This window comes from Lissotriton vulgaris, chromosome 4_1 (assembly GCF_964263255.1).
Source record: "Lissotriton vulgaris chromosome 4_1, aLisVul1.2, whole genome shotgun sequence".
NCBI classification, from domain to species: domain Eukaryota; kingdom Metazoa; phylum Chordata; class Amphibia; order Caudata; family Salamandridae; genus Lissotriton; species Lissotriton vulgaris.
This window is the reverse complement of record NC_141691.1, coordinates 991349897-991364773: the sequence shown is the minus strand read 5'-3', so window position 1 is coordinate 991364773 and position 14877 is coordinate 991349897.

Here is a 14877-nt window from a genome sequence, read left to right as displayed (position 1 = left end):
GAATGATAATTGTATATGCACTTTGGTTTGATTTACAGTACGGATGCAGAGACATGCAATACTTAGTACATGCAGTACATATACTTTAATAGGCTTTTAGTAAAATAGCAGGTAAGTAACTTTTGAGATTACTAGGCTTACACAGAGTAGTATACCTAGATACTACTCTGGGACATTTCCTGGAAACAGGTAAGTAAAATCTTTTTTGTTAGATTATGCAATTTTAAAGAATTTCTTTAGTTTCACAAACTTCACACTTGGAAACTTCTCACAGAAAAATAGTCATTGTTATCCTATGGAGGAAAATAGTGTTATTGGTTTTGAGGTAAGTATTTGGTTGTGCAAGTTGAGGTTCTGGGGGTACAGTCAGGGCTCCCCCAGGGTCAAGGATGCACTCTAGTTACACCCTCAGCGGCACTAGGGAGGCCGGGTGCAGAGTGCTGAGGCCCAATGTTATCCAATAGGGGATAGAGGGCCTCTGGTTGGTGGCTGCTGACGAGCAGGCCACTGGTTTGTTGGGGCAAAGCTCCTGGACTTTAGCTCAGGGCAAATGGGGAAACAAATTATCACCAAAGGTGCACCCTCGGTGTCACTAGGGCGGTCGGGTGCAGGGTGCTGTTTCAACGTCGGACACCCGGTTGTTTTCAATAGGGAACCTCCGGTTTGCAAAGGTACTGCAGGCTTGGGGACAAAGGTCTTCTGGGTGCGACCACCACTTCGAGAGGTAAGTTAGGAAGTTAGGGGTTGGTTAGGCACCATCGGTTTGGGCACACAAGGCTGTGGGGCGTAGGGTGCAGGGTTGCCTTTTAGGGTCAGATCGTCTTACCAGCTCCTGCTCGCAGTTAGGGGGGGCCTTTTGGATTTAGACTGCAGGCGTCGGCTGGAGGCTTGAGGCATGTCAGGGGTCAATGGATCTCGGGTCAGGATCGCCGGGGTGACCTCCCCCTTGAGCTCGGGCCGTGGACGTTGGGCGCCGAGTGGTGCGGTTTCGCAGTTTCTGGCCAAGGCCAGAGGTTGCAGATGAACAAATGTGGTGTTCACGGGAGACAATGTCTTTGTGGATGAAGGTAGACAGGTCCTCCGGGGATTTCGAGGTTGCTGGCTGCAGGATACACCAGGATGTGCCTAATACGCTTAAAAGTGGAATCACAAGCCATTTGTCTCCGAGCCATGCAGTTTCTGTCATCAGCACTTCTACTCCCTTATTCCACAAGTACAGTTCAAACATGAATGGTACAATATCCTAGTTTAAAAATGATTTCCACTTAATTATGGCTGTACCATATTTGCCACATAAATCATCTGCTGCATAATCTAATGATTTCACCCAAAACAATTTTGTAGCTCAAACAGATCAAAAATTACTAAAGGAAATGTGACTTATGTTGCTGTGAAGTGTAGGGCCCTTTGCAGAGGTTGACTGGTCACCTTTCTCACTGCTGCATTTGTATGTTACACAGGTACTAATGAGGCAAAAGCTTTGCAGCGGCTGTTAGTATGTATAAATATGTCAAAATAATAAAGTATCATAAAATGTACCCCATTACGCTGCAGCCTCTTTTTTGTTGCATAATTTAGTCAACATTGCAACATCATTTTGGCCTCCATTGCTGCATACCTCCAGTGGCCCAAAAGCAGGCTGCACAAATTAAAAGTGTTTGTGCATGAAGCAGAGACCATGAAGTTTGCAAACTTAGGGGCTGATTACGATGGCAGGCGGACTTCAGTCCTTCGCCATCAAATCGGGGAATGGGATCACTGGCCTACAAGGCGGTGGCCCCACCATAGGCATTACAATGCGACTGCCACTACAGAGTTCACAATGCCTATCTTTTACATTGCGGCAGGTGCTGCTGGCTGCTTCACCCGCCGCAATGTAAAAAAGAGACATGTTACATATATCACTGCATTATGTGTCAGGTACAATGCGGTGCCTGCCACATGGTGCTGTAGGGGGACATCATAGGTGCCGTCAAGGCCCCATGTCTGGCGGCCGGGGAGAAAGGGGCCCGCTGCCGGCCCCCAATGTCCTTTTCCACTAGCTTTTTCATGGCGGGTCAATTGCTGTAGATAGGCTGGCGGATAAGGGACATCATAATCCCTCCTGCGGTGCCTGGTACGTACCACCAGCATTGTAGGAACCTCGAGCCCCTCTGCTGCACCAGCGGTCTCAAGGAGCCCGTTGGGTGTGTGGCGGTCAGTCTTTCCGCCCGCCAGGGAATCGCCCACCGTTGCAATATGGCGGGCGGTGATGCAGTCACTGATGGCGATGGGGCTGCCACCGACAGGGTGACGGGGCAGTCCCACTGTCGTTATAATGACCCCCTAAGTCTGGTGTACATAAAAATCCATCATTGCCAACCCCTGGTAAGGTGCACTACTACTGCTGAAAAAAGCTAATGGAGGTACCAATGGGTGAGGTGAACTGGCCTTAAGGGTCTTGTGACCTCAGTAACAGAGTCACTGTCGATCTAGAGTGTGCTTCTTCGTATGCCTGCCTGCAAGACTGGAGGTGAACTGCAGGATGGATTGTGGTGGACAGGCCTTCAAGGTTAACTCACACTTGCCAGACTTGCCACCTGCGGGTGTTAAGACACCAGGGCTTCTAAGGGCTATCGGGCCTTCCAAGGTGTAGCATCGGTATGTGCTCTGTCAGGAGAATGATCTGGTGGACTGGTCGTGAAGGCTGAACATGGTTCTCCAGTTCCAAATTCAGTAGCTCGGGTCAAAGTGCTGCATCCTCTCCCACACTGAGCACCATACTGCCCCACTGAGAGAAACTTACCCTGCCTTCAGTTACAACTGAATTGTTCTGCGACTCGATTCAAATTATGCACTAGACAACAGTAAAATGCTGCCTGAACAAATAGGAATAACACCCTAGAAAATGCAAACACTCATAGGGAATACAGGAATAAGCAAAGCATGTGAAATGTAATCAGGAATAACATGGATACCTTAACGGCTTTAAACTCAATATTCAGAAATTAGTATGTGATTTTGCCTGAAAAGTTAAAGACATGACTACAGGGCCCGGAAGGGACCTGTTTCAATGTCTATTTCTTATATATCCTCCATCCAAGACCACAGTTCCTATAATCAACCCGGAGGGTAGCATCCCACTTTTCAAAGGAGCGCTGATCAATGCCCGCTCCATGTGCAACCATAACCAAGACATAAAAGATCTCATCTCGGAGTCAGACCTTGATTGCCTTCTCATTACCGAAACCTGGCTCACTGAAAACAGTAACCCAGACCTAGCTACAGCCCTCCCTCAAGGTTACACCATCTTCAGGCAAGATAGACTGAAGGGGAGAGGTGGAGGAGTAGCCTTGCTGCTACGTAACCACTTCAAATGCCACACCTTCAACCTTGACTCCCTTAAAGGAGCTGAAGGCCTCGGTTTCTCCATCAAATTAAACGAATCCTCCTCCTTTTCAGGAGGACTTATCTACCGCCCCCCAGGTACTGCAACTAGATTCTTAGAAACTCTTAGTGACACACTAGGTCAGCTCCTAATCCGATACCCACATTTCACCATACTGGGCGATTTCAACGTGCACCTAGAATCTAAAACCGACGTTCAGGCACTAAATTTCTATCAAACCCTGGAAATTTTTAACCTTCAACAAAGGGTTAAACAGCCCACTCATCAAGCTGGACACATATTAGATGGAGTCTGCACAAACTTTCCCCTTCTAGAAACCCAATCTCCTGTCCCACAAATCTGGACAGATCATAACCTGATCCCGTTCTGCATCAGAACCTCGCACCCTCAGAACTTAACCAAACCTAGTTCACTCTCAGAGAACTACGTTAACTGGAAAACGGTAGAGGATACCTTTAAATCCAAACCTATCATCCAGACACAGACCCCCAGTCTGACGGGTGACGTAGAACACGACTCAAAGCTCTTCCATAACTGGATGCAGCACGAAATCAAAGCACGCGCCCCCCCCAAACGTGCCCGTAAAACAGATAAAAGAGGAAAGATAAATGCCCCCTGGTACACGCCAGAATTAGCCAAAGCACATCTTCTGTGCAAAAAAGGAGAACGTAACTGGCGTAAAACTTACGACACTGCTGATAGAAATTCCTATATCCAGCTTAGGAAGATTTACCATTCCAGTATAAAAACCGCCAAGAAAGAATTCTATATCAAAGCAATTAAGGAGGCTAAACAAAAACAAAAAACACTGTTCTCAATAGTCAAGACTTTCACTCACCCCAAAGCCCTACAGCCCGAAATACCTCCTTCTCAAGAATTCTGCAATCAAATAGCGACTTCTTCGAACAGAAAATCGACCTGATTCAGAAAGACTTTCCTCCACACCAAGTCTCTCAGCCCTCTACTCTCTCCGAGAAAGGAGAAAATACAACTGGTAAACTAAAAACGTTCTCACCGGTCAGTTTATCCCAAACCCGGGAAGTAATCTTGGCGTGCAAATCAGGAGCTCCTTCTGACTCCTGCCCCCCTAGAATTCTACACCAGCTAATTGAAGTGGTAAATCCCATTATAAATAAGATCATAAACGCCTCCCTCAGCACAGGCGTAGTTCCAAGGGAATGGAAAAAAGGGCGTGTAAAACCCCTGATGAAAAAGCTTAATAAATCCCCCTCAGATCTTACCAATCTATGCCCAATATCACTCCTCCCAGTCCTAGGAAAAATCACGGAACAGATGGTGTATAGAGTGTTAAAAAACCACTTAGAAACTTACAACATCCTCCACCCCCAACAGTCAGGTTTCCGCCCTCAGCACTCGACGGAAACAGCACTGATTGAACTGACTGATACCATAAAACTGCTACAAGACCAAAGAAAGAACGCCGTGCTAATCTTATTGGACCTGACAGCAGCGTTCGACACCATCTCGTACGTAATACTACTGAATAGATTAAAAGATATTGGTATCTCAGACGTGGCTTTGAAGTGAATAACATCCTTCCTAACAAACCGATCACAAACCATCGCACTGGGACCCTTCACCTCGAAAGAGAAAAAGATTAGCTCTGGAGTCCCACAAGGCTCCATTTTGAGCCCTCTGCTTTTTAACGTGTACTTGATCCCTCTCATTGCTCTGATTGAATCATTTGGCATACCTGTGACATCGTATGCTGATGATACCCAACTAATAGTTCCACTAGACGAAGACTCAACTGATGCTGAACAAAATCTTAAAAACTGTTTGAAAGACGTCTTTCACTGGATGGAAAAAAAACACCTCAAATGCAACGCCAGTAAGACTGAAATCCTCCCGATGGGGAAAAACGTCAACTTCAGTCCCAGCCTATGGTGGCCAGAGGACTCCACCACTCATAGCAACAGCAAGAAACCTCGGAGTCCTTTTCGACACCGACCTTTCCTTCGACCAACACGTCAGGAATGTGGCTGGCAGCTACTTCGGGATCATAAAATCTCTAAAAAAAATCTTCGATTTTCTACCAACTGATGCAAGAAAGACGGTAGCAGTCGTCCTAATCCTTGCCTGCTTAGACTATTGCAATGGTCTGATGGCAGGAGTGAAAAAGACCACACTGAAAAAACTGCAGAGTGTCCAACACTCAGCCGCAAGACTAGTACTGAAACTACCCAGGAGGTCCTCAGCATCTGCCGCTTTGAGAACCCTCCATTGGCTGCCTCTGCATAAAAGGATATTTTTCAAGGTCTAATCATTGCATTTAGGGCTTTCAACTGCACAGGCCCCAAATACCTAACCAGACGTTACCCCCACTACAACCCTTCGAGGACCCTACGTTCTTCTAATAACAATCTACTAAAACTAGCCAAATTCAACCTAAAAACCAAAGGTGGGAAAACCCTGTCCTACCTGTCCTCTAGATCATGGAATACCATGCCCCAAAATCTCAGGTCCCAGACTAAAGAAATCCAGTTCAGAAAACAACTAAAAACATGGATTTTCAATCTCCCAGACGAATATGTCATGGCCGCCATCTAACTCCGCCTTTGTAATTGTATGCACTATCTAACCAGCGCCAAGATGCTCCTTCCGGAGCGATAGTTGCGCTCTATAAATACAGAAATACAAATACAAATATCCTTACAAAATGTAAGAAGTTTGGTTTCAAAAAGACCACATCCCTGAACACAGAGCCCTTGTGCACTTTTTATAAGCTAAAATAATTAAAACAGTTGAAAACGATCATATTAAACGTTTTCCGCTCCACCCATCAACCAGGTATTGCAGTCCCTATAGGAATGGTGCACTTCCCCACCCTGGGAAAACAATGTTATTCAAAAAGAAGATAAAAAGAAAGTAGCGCTTCACTGGCAAACTCTGTAAAGTGGCGCTAATGTGTGTGGGTGTAAATAACAACAATCAGACCTGTCTGCTGATTACTCTGTATTGTTTATTGTTATTTAATTATATTTTTATACTTTTTTCTCTCTGTCCTGAGGTTGTACTTTGGAATAGAAAACGGTTAGAAAATTAGGACATTTCCAGCCAAAGTGTTCCACTCTTTTTTGGATCCGTTTTAAAGGGGAACAAGTAAAGGAAAGGAAAGGAAAGGCAAGAGAGGGCAAGAGCTGTCTCTAGAAATCAGCACGTAAGGGGGAGCGAGACAGAGACAGAAAGAGATGGAGGAATAAAGAGAGAGGGGAGGAGGGCATCTGCCAGAGGCAGATCAGGAGAAGTGGACACTGTCCTTGTCCTCTCTGGGCATGAAGGAAAATAGACTGTTTTTTTTCCTTCTCTGTCCTTCCCAGAACGGCCAAACCTTACTGCAGCAAAACAAAGGGCAGAAGGCGGATGACCTCTTTGACTGCAGACAGGTCAAGTGCAGGGCCATTAGGTAGCACTATCGTGCACTAATGGCCCTGCGGATACCAGAAGGGAGAGAAGAAATTCTTTTGTCCCCTCGTCCCCCCCACCCTTGTCCCCCGTGTCCCTCCCACTCCAAAATCTGGGGGGGATATATCCCCCGCATCCCCCACACTTCTTACGCCCAAGAGGGTGGTGTTATATCGCTGCCGTTTGGTTTGTTGGTTCCTTCCATGATTTCTTTCACTTTAGGTTTAGCATGGATATGACATGGGGATGGTCTGACAGCAGCACGTCTGTCCCTCTCCTCACTCTCACATTTTGCAGGGACCTCAGGAACGTCTTGACAATACAGACACGGTTGATCTGATTCTCTGCTGAAATGTAGACATGGTCCATCTGATTCGGTGCTGAATGGTCTGGTGACACCCATGTTTCATTGTGTATTCTTTTGTTTAGGGATACAATACTGCCTATCAACAGACTATTCATGACATAGAAATATGCAAGCCTTTGAGCATTCTCTTTCATGTCACCAAGTCCATGGTTGCCCATGACTTCTTTGTACCCAGTGCTGTTGCTTCCAATCTTGGCATTGAGGTCCCCCATCAGTATGGTGATGTCTCTCTCAGGGACTTTCTGCAGGATGGACTGGAGTCTGTTGTAAAACTGTTCTGTTTACTCTTCTTTGCTGTCATTTGTAGGTGCATGGCACTGGATAACATTCATGTTGATCCTCTCTTTCTTTGTGCTGAAGGTATTTGTGATGATTCTGGGACTGTTGGCTTCCCATCCAATCAGAGCGCTGTTGATTGCTGGCATTAGCATCAGTGTTACTCTCTGAGTATGTGGGGCGTTCTCTTCCTCATGTCCAGAATACAGCAGCATTCGTCCTGGAGTCAGTCTTTCACAGTCTGGACTGTGCCCATCTGGTCTCGCTGATGCCAAGCATGGCAAGGTTGTATTTTGTCATGTCTGCTGCCACTTGGGCTGTGTTGCCGGTCTCGTACATGGTCCTCATCTTCCATTTCCCGATGGTGATGGCCTTGGTCGAAAGCTGGTGGATCGGCCTTGTGGTTTACAGGGGTCTCTAGTTTTCACCACATGGCATCATAGCTGTCCATGAAGGAGATTCCTCTCTCCCCAAGGGCGTTATGTCTTTTATTTGACGTTTCTGTAGCTAGGATTTTTTTTACATGGTGGAGTAGCTAGCCCCATGCATAACCCTCCTTATTTCGCAGCTAGGCTTTAGAACAGCCATGGCAGAGTTACACACCTCTGCAACATGATGCAAAGGTAGTGTGTGGTGCTAGGCAGCTTGTTTGTGCCCCTGGACAGTAGATGTGAGCAGCAGCAGGCCATTTATTATTTTTATAAACATGGCTCTCTGCTGCTTTCTTTCCCTGGTGCTACGCAGTGCAGCAACTTTGGCTGCTGTGTAGCCCCAGGTGAAAGAATGAGGAACTCCAGCCATTGTGTATTTTATAGTTGTCGCCTTTACCAATGTTGCTCACAAATCATAGTGCTGGGCCTAGGCCGGATACTTGGTCAAGCGATGTTATTCCCTTCTTTTATAGACAAACTCAAATGGTCTTAAAAATATGCTTTAATTGTTTTCATTATTGATTTTAACCCACTCCCTCACTACCCCCTGCCGGGGTTCTCAGCTTGAGAGAATTATTGAAGCTAACTCATGTTTAAAAAGTTCAAGGCACTGCTCCACAATGTATCACCCTGATTTATGGTAGATTACTCAGTCAATCAAGAATCTTTATTTCGGCCTGAACTGCCATAAAAACACAGATAAAAATACGGTACAATCCATTTGATAAAAGGAAGGGTTATTGCAATGTAAAAACAGCTGGTTAGTCTAATTAAAACAGCCATACAATACATACAGAGCGCCACTTTCCCCCGTCTGCCTGTGTGGGTCAGAGAGCAAGTCTGAAATTATGTCATTTACTTAAAGTGCATGTGCAATACATAAGCAACGCGGGGACTAACGTGGACAATGAATCAGATTCAGTCAAGTGCATATGCAATATGTAAATAACAAAGGGTAGTATAAAGTGCGAGTGCAATGTGTAAACAGCATATGGGCCTATAGCACAAAAAGCAACCTCATAATACATATACTTCAGATAATTACATAAGTACAAGTGCCCTGTGCCCTCTGATATTCCTGAATCCCTAAGGCCCTCCAAGGAAATTTACAGTACAAGGTCTGATTAAAAAGAAACCGTTCATAATACACAGTTCACATGTCCCCTTTTGTGTTTCTGAGACGCATTGCTACTCTTAAAAAGTTTATAATATAGTGCAAAGTTAAAATATCCGCAGAGAGTTTCAGGTACAGTAAAACCACCTTGGCCTGTCTAAAACCAGCCTATTTTAAAACTCTTTTTATAAAATGTTTCCTTGGGAGCGTGTAATACGGGCATAACAGCACGAAGTGAAGGGTATCCTGCGGAGATCGAAGATCGCAACCGCAGGGACCCTTCTGCTCCACCGTTTTAGTAAAACCTGCAGGCACCGCTAAGCTGTGATGCATGGAATTCAGCCTGAAGCGCGTCATGAGGAACCTATCCTGGGCACTGTGAAAGAGATACAGGTAAGGTTCAATGCCTGGGCAAGATTTCCTCAAAATGTGCCTTCTCACTGCGGGTTTTATTATCTCTTGGTCTTCCCTGCTGGAGCCCAATAGATTCATAAACTCCCCCTTCACAATGTTCTTATCCTTTGCCAATATTTTTGTGGGGTGAGTAAAGAATTCCAGGTGACCCGTGGCCTTGGGAGAATCTCTAACATATTTGAGCCATGGGATATTCATCCCCTTATCCCGTGCCAGGCAATCCTGAATGATATCTCTTGTCAATGTGGCCTCTGGGTTTGTCCATATCTTGATCCAACAGCTAACCAGTTTTAGTTTTATCCTGTTCTCGATATGAACAGCGCCCAACTCCTCATGTTCAATGAATCCCGGGGTACTTTGTGGCACTTTCAATAGTCTTCTTAAGAGTTTATTCTCTTCGTTGTGTGGAGCGACTTTGCGTCCACAAAGCCCCAGACCTCACTGCCATAGAGAACTTTGGCGGAACAAATTGAATTGTAGAGAATCAGGATCTGGTCAGGAGCCCAACAATCCAGCCTATATGCGTGATTCATAATCGCCCCCATGCTTCTAGTTAGTGTACGACATTTATCCTCCAGCAATGGTTTGAAGTTGAGCCTTGAGTCAACCAATATCCCTAGGTATGAGAAGGACTGAACTTTTTCAATACGATGTGCCCCAATCGTATATTTCTATTTCTTTGAGGGCGCTCCTTCCCTACCTCCATTATATAGGATTTGGCTAGATTTGCTGACAAATCCAGGCTCTCCATGACGTGGATAAAACCATCTAACAATGTTTGTAGGCCACTCGGGGTTCGAGCCAGGAGTACTGCATCATCTGCGTAAAGCAGAACCTGAACCCCCCTGTGACATATCTTGGGCGAGTCCACTCCCAGCCCAGCCAGTGCTTTCTCAAGGCCATTGATATAGAGGGTGAATAGGAAAGGTGGCAAGATACAGCCCTGTCTGACTCCCCTCGTACATGGAAACTGATATGGCAGACTGCCCTCCTCATTGTATCTCACCTGGGCATGGGTATTCCTATGTAGGGAATCTCAAGATGTTTACTAAGCCCTGATCCACTCCCAATCCCTCCATGAGTTCCCACAGTTTGTTCCTATTTACCCGATCGAATGCGGCTGTAAGGTCCATGAACGCCAAGTACACAGTTCCTTGACTCGCTATCGTGTACTTGGAAGTCAGGAGATACAGGTTGAGAAATTGGTCCGTTCTAGAACGGCCGGCCCTAAAACTATACTGCGTGTCCTTGATTATCTTATATTCTTCTGTCCAGTCTAGTAGACGGTTAAGTATAACCCTGCCAAGAACTTTCACAGACACGTCTATCAGGGAGATGGGTCGGTAACAGGACAGGCTCTCCCTGTTGCCTTTTTTAAAAATTGGCACAATTATAGCTGTTGACCAAGATTCAGGCCTGCCCGTGCACACTGCAGCATTTATAACCCTAGTCAGAATGGGGGCCCACAACTCAACATACTCTAGGAACAAGTCCGGGGGGACGCCGTCTGGTCCCGGCGCTTTGTTTCTAGTCAGTCCTTCTATACCAGCCTTAATCTCATTTAGTGAGAAAACTATGGGTTCCCCCCTTCCTGACACTTCATTTGTCATGAGACAAACCTCATGAGTGCTAAGATTATATAGACCATTAAAATGCTCATGCCAAGTCTCCGCCAGGATGTGATTTGCAATCTTAGGTTTATTGCTGTCTTGGAAGCAGGGGTCATTTATGATCTTCCAAAATGCAGTCATGTTTTTGGTATCTACTGCTTCCCTCAGGTTTTCCCACGCTAGCTGTTGCAGCAAAGATTTACAGCACCTAACCGCATCTTTGTATAAGCCTTGACACGCCTTGACCCTAATTTTGTCCCTGGGACAGGTTTTCAAAGCCATTTTCAGCTCTCTCAGAGCCTTAGAACAGGCCTGATCGAACCACCCGTGTTCTCTTGGTTCTTTTTTTCCGGACTTGACCCTGAGGAGTCTATCGATATGCAGTGTTATCCCTTCATAGGCCTTGACCAGCTCATCCCCTGTCACTTCTAGATTCAGGCACCTCCCTATATGGTGGTCTTTGTCTACCATTAGATCTTCGTAGAAGGCATAAACGTCAATTTTGGACCATCTCAGCCTTCTGCCCTGATCGGTCGCCATTAGCTCCCCTTTCGGGCCTCTTTTGTCGTGGATATTGGTAGTGTTTGGATCCCTCAGGACAATGACTAGGGGATTGTAGTCACTAAAAGCGCTAGATTGTATTTCGAACCCCAATAGCTCCTGTTTCATTATGTGAGATACAAAGATAAAATCAATGACTGAGTCACAGCCTCTTCCTTTAAAAGTTGGATTTATCTGCCCTACATCATCATCTCCGTTGATTAAATCCATAGTATGTAGGAGATCATGCCTTTCCAGCACCTTATTGAGCTCCTTTCCCTCTGGAGTATGTTCTAGATGGGGGCCCTCTTCAAGTGGACAGGAGTTCCAGACACCCCGTGTGTTTTTCACAGTTGGGCAAAGGTGACAGTTAAAATCACTAGTGCTGCTGTGTTTTTAATTTGATCAGAATTTTAAAATTACTGAAAAATCGGCGTTTTTTAAACTTTGCTGCAACACTACCCCATCAGCTTGATTTAAGAAGCTCTTACTGCTGACTCCTTCCCCCTCTTCCTTGTTGCCCTGGGCCACTCCCAGCCGAGTATCGACGTTGTGGAGTTAGTCACAGGTTCAGACAAGTGGCGGCCATATTAGGTGTGGCTTCAATCCCCTGCGCTCTAGTCGCGCATAAAAGGGGTTCCCCAAGCCTGTTTGCTCCTTTGATTGAGTGTCTCTTGTGTCCCTCCTGAGGCGGAAGCCGGGAGGTTGTGCTGCTGTGTTTTTAACTTGATTAGAAATTTAAAATTACTGAAAAATCGGCGTTTTTTAAACTTTTCAGCAACACTACCCCATCAGCTTGATTTAAGAAGCTCTTACTGCTGACTCATTCCCCCTCTTCCTTGTTGCCCTGGGCCACTCCCAGCCGAGTATCAACGCTGTGGAGTTGGTCACAGGTTCAGACACGCATAAAAGGGGACGTTCATGCATCCACGCAGCGGACGCGGGCAGCGGACGCGCCGGACCTGCGCCGGAGTCGTGCCAGAGTCCTGCCCGTCTGCGCCCTTCCACGCTAAGGAGGCGCAGGAGGCCCCCTCCCCCTTTGTTTATTCCTCTCAGGCTCTTAGGGACCTGGACTGTGTATCTGATGCACTACCCCTGAGGACCCTAGATTCTATCTCTGCACTTGGCATTGCGCCGAATGTACCTCTTCCCTCCCCTTGCACTAAACAGTCATCTGATCCCAGCACGACTGAAACGTGTATCCTGGTCCTATACTTAAATACACGCTCACTGGTCAAGCATCAGGTTGATCTCTTTCTCCTTCTCACCGATGAAAGGCCTGATATCCTTTTACTTACCGAGACCTGGCTGACTGATGATTCTCTCCCTGACATCTTAGCAGCTCTGCCCCCCGATTATTACCTGCTCAACACGAACCGACCTTCTGGTCATGCCGGCGGTGGGGTGGCAGCTGTCATTCGAAAGGAGTTTAAATTTATCTCCACGTCTTCTTTCACCCTTACTGACGTGGACAATCTCATCATTAAGCTGGAGACTGGAGAGGGAGCTCTCACCACTGTCATCCTCTATCGTCCTCCCTACCCTATGCCCTCGTTCCCTGCTGCCTTCAGTGAACAGCTAGCTGCTAATCTACTTACTTCATCTGCTCGAGTCGCCATTTTCGGCGACTTTAACTATTGGTATAATGATAATGAAGCTGGTCCTCATGCGGCTGAGTTATTTGAAGTCCTCACCAGCTTCAACATGAACCAACATGTTAATTCTCCCACCCATACTGGGGGCCACATCTTAGATCATATCTGGACTCATAATCTCACTCCCTCCTATCCTGTGATCACCCCTTGTATCTGGTCCGACCATCACTTGATCGATACAGTGATCACAGTTAGGGGTTGCATCAAGGTCCCTCCCATGGCCGGTGGGACTGCCCGTAAATGGAGTACTCTTGACTCTCAGGCATTCCTCTTGTTCTTGGCTGAGACTCGTCCTTCGCTGTCTAATACTGCGACTGTCCATACTCTGGAGGAAGATCTCACTGGCTGGATCATCAAAGCCAGTGATCGTTTTGCCCCTCCCTCCAGTTTTCCTCGCTCCCGGCACAGTAAGTCCCACAAGTGGTTTAACTCCACCTTGAAAGCTCAGCAACTCGAACTGCGCCAAACGGAACGTAGGTGGAGACGCAATTACCTGCCCATCGACAGAGAGCTATATGTTGCTGCGAGAAAAAAATATAAAGATGCAATTATGGCAGCACAAGCTCTTCACATTTCGGAAAGGATCCTCACTGCTCATAATAAACCTAAGGAGATCTTTTCAATCATGAGGGAGCTCACGTCTGATGCAAGGACTCTCCCCTCTCAGACTCCAACGCAAGAATCTTGCAATGCCTTTAATAGTTTCTTCATCGAAAAAATCGCTAAGATCAAGAATACTATCCCTTCAGTCCCTCCTGATGATATGCCAGCCTCCCCCCCTGAAAACCCGCTCTCTTTGCTCTCTTTCCCTGCCCTCGACCCTAGTACTTTGGCTAAACTTGCTGCTCTGGTCAAATCCGGCTCGCCCAACGATTGCTGCCCTCCCTCTGTCTTTCGTGACATCTGCCTGTCTTTACCGGACTGCATCTTGCCTTTATTAAATGCTTCACTGGAGGCAGGAGCAGTACCCAATTCCTTCAAGGAGGCTGTCCTTGTGCCCTTACTGAAGAAGCCTGGAGCTGACTCGGACGATCTCGCCAACTATCGGCCTATCTCTCTCTTGCCCTACCTATCCAAACTCCTGGGGGCACACGGTACTAGCTGCCTATCTGAATTCATCGAGTGTTCCAACTTTCTCGAACCTAATCAGGCAGGGTTCAGACCAGCCCATTCCACCGAGGCTGTGATCCTGGCAGTTATGGATACGCTTAGGGCTAATGCCGATAAAGGGACATCACAGGCGCTCGTCTTACTGGATCAGTTGGCTGCGTTCGACACGGTCGACCACAACATCCTTATACACCGTGCCGAGCAAGCCGGCATCCGAGGCCTGGCTTCTGCCTGGCTCAAATCCTTCCTGTCGGGCAGAACGCAGGCGGTCCGGCTTGGTCCCTTCACAGCCGCGAAGGTCCCATCCATCTGCGGAGTGCCTCAGGGATCCTCCCTGTCCCCTCTGCTTTTTAATCTCTACCTTCAGCCGCTCATTTTTTCCTTGAAGAGGTGGAATGTCACCGTATTCAACTATGCAGACGATCTGCAAATCATCTTTCCGCTCAACCCCCCCAATGCAGCTCTCGATTGCCAAGCAGTGATGCTACACATCCAACACTGGATGAACTCCCACCAGCTCAAATTGAACCCGGGGAAGACCGAGTT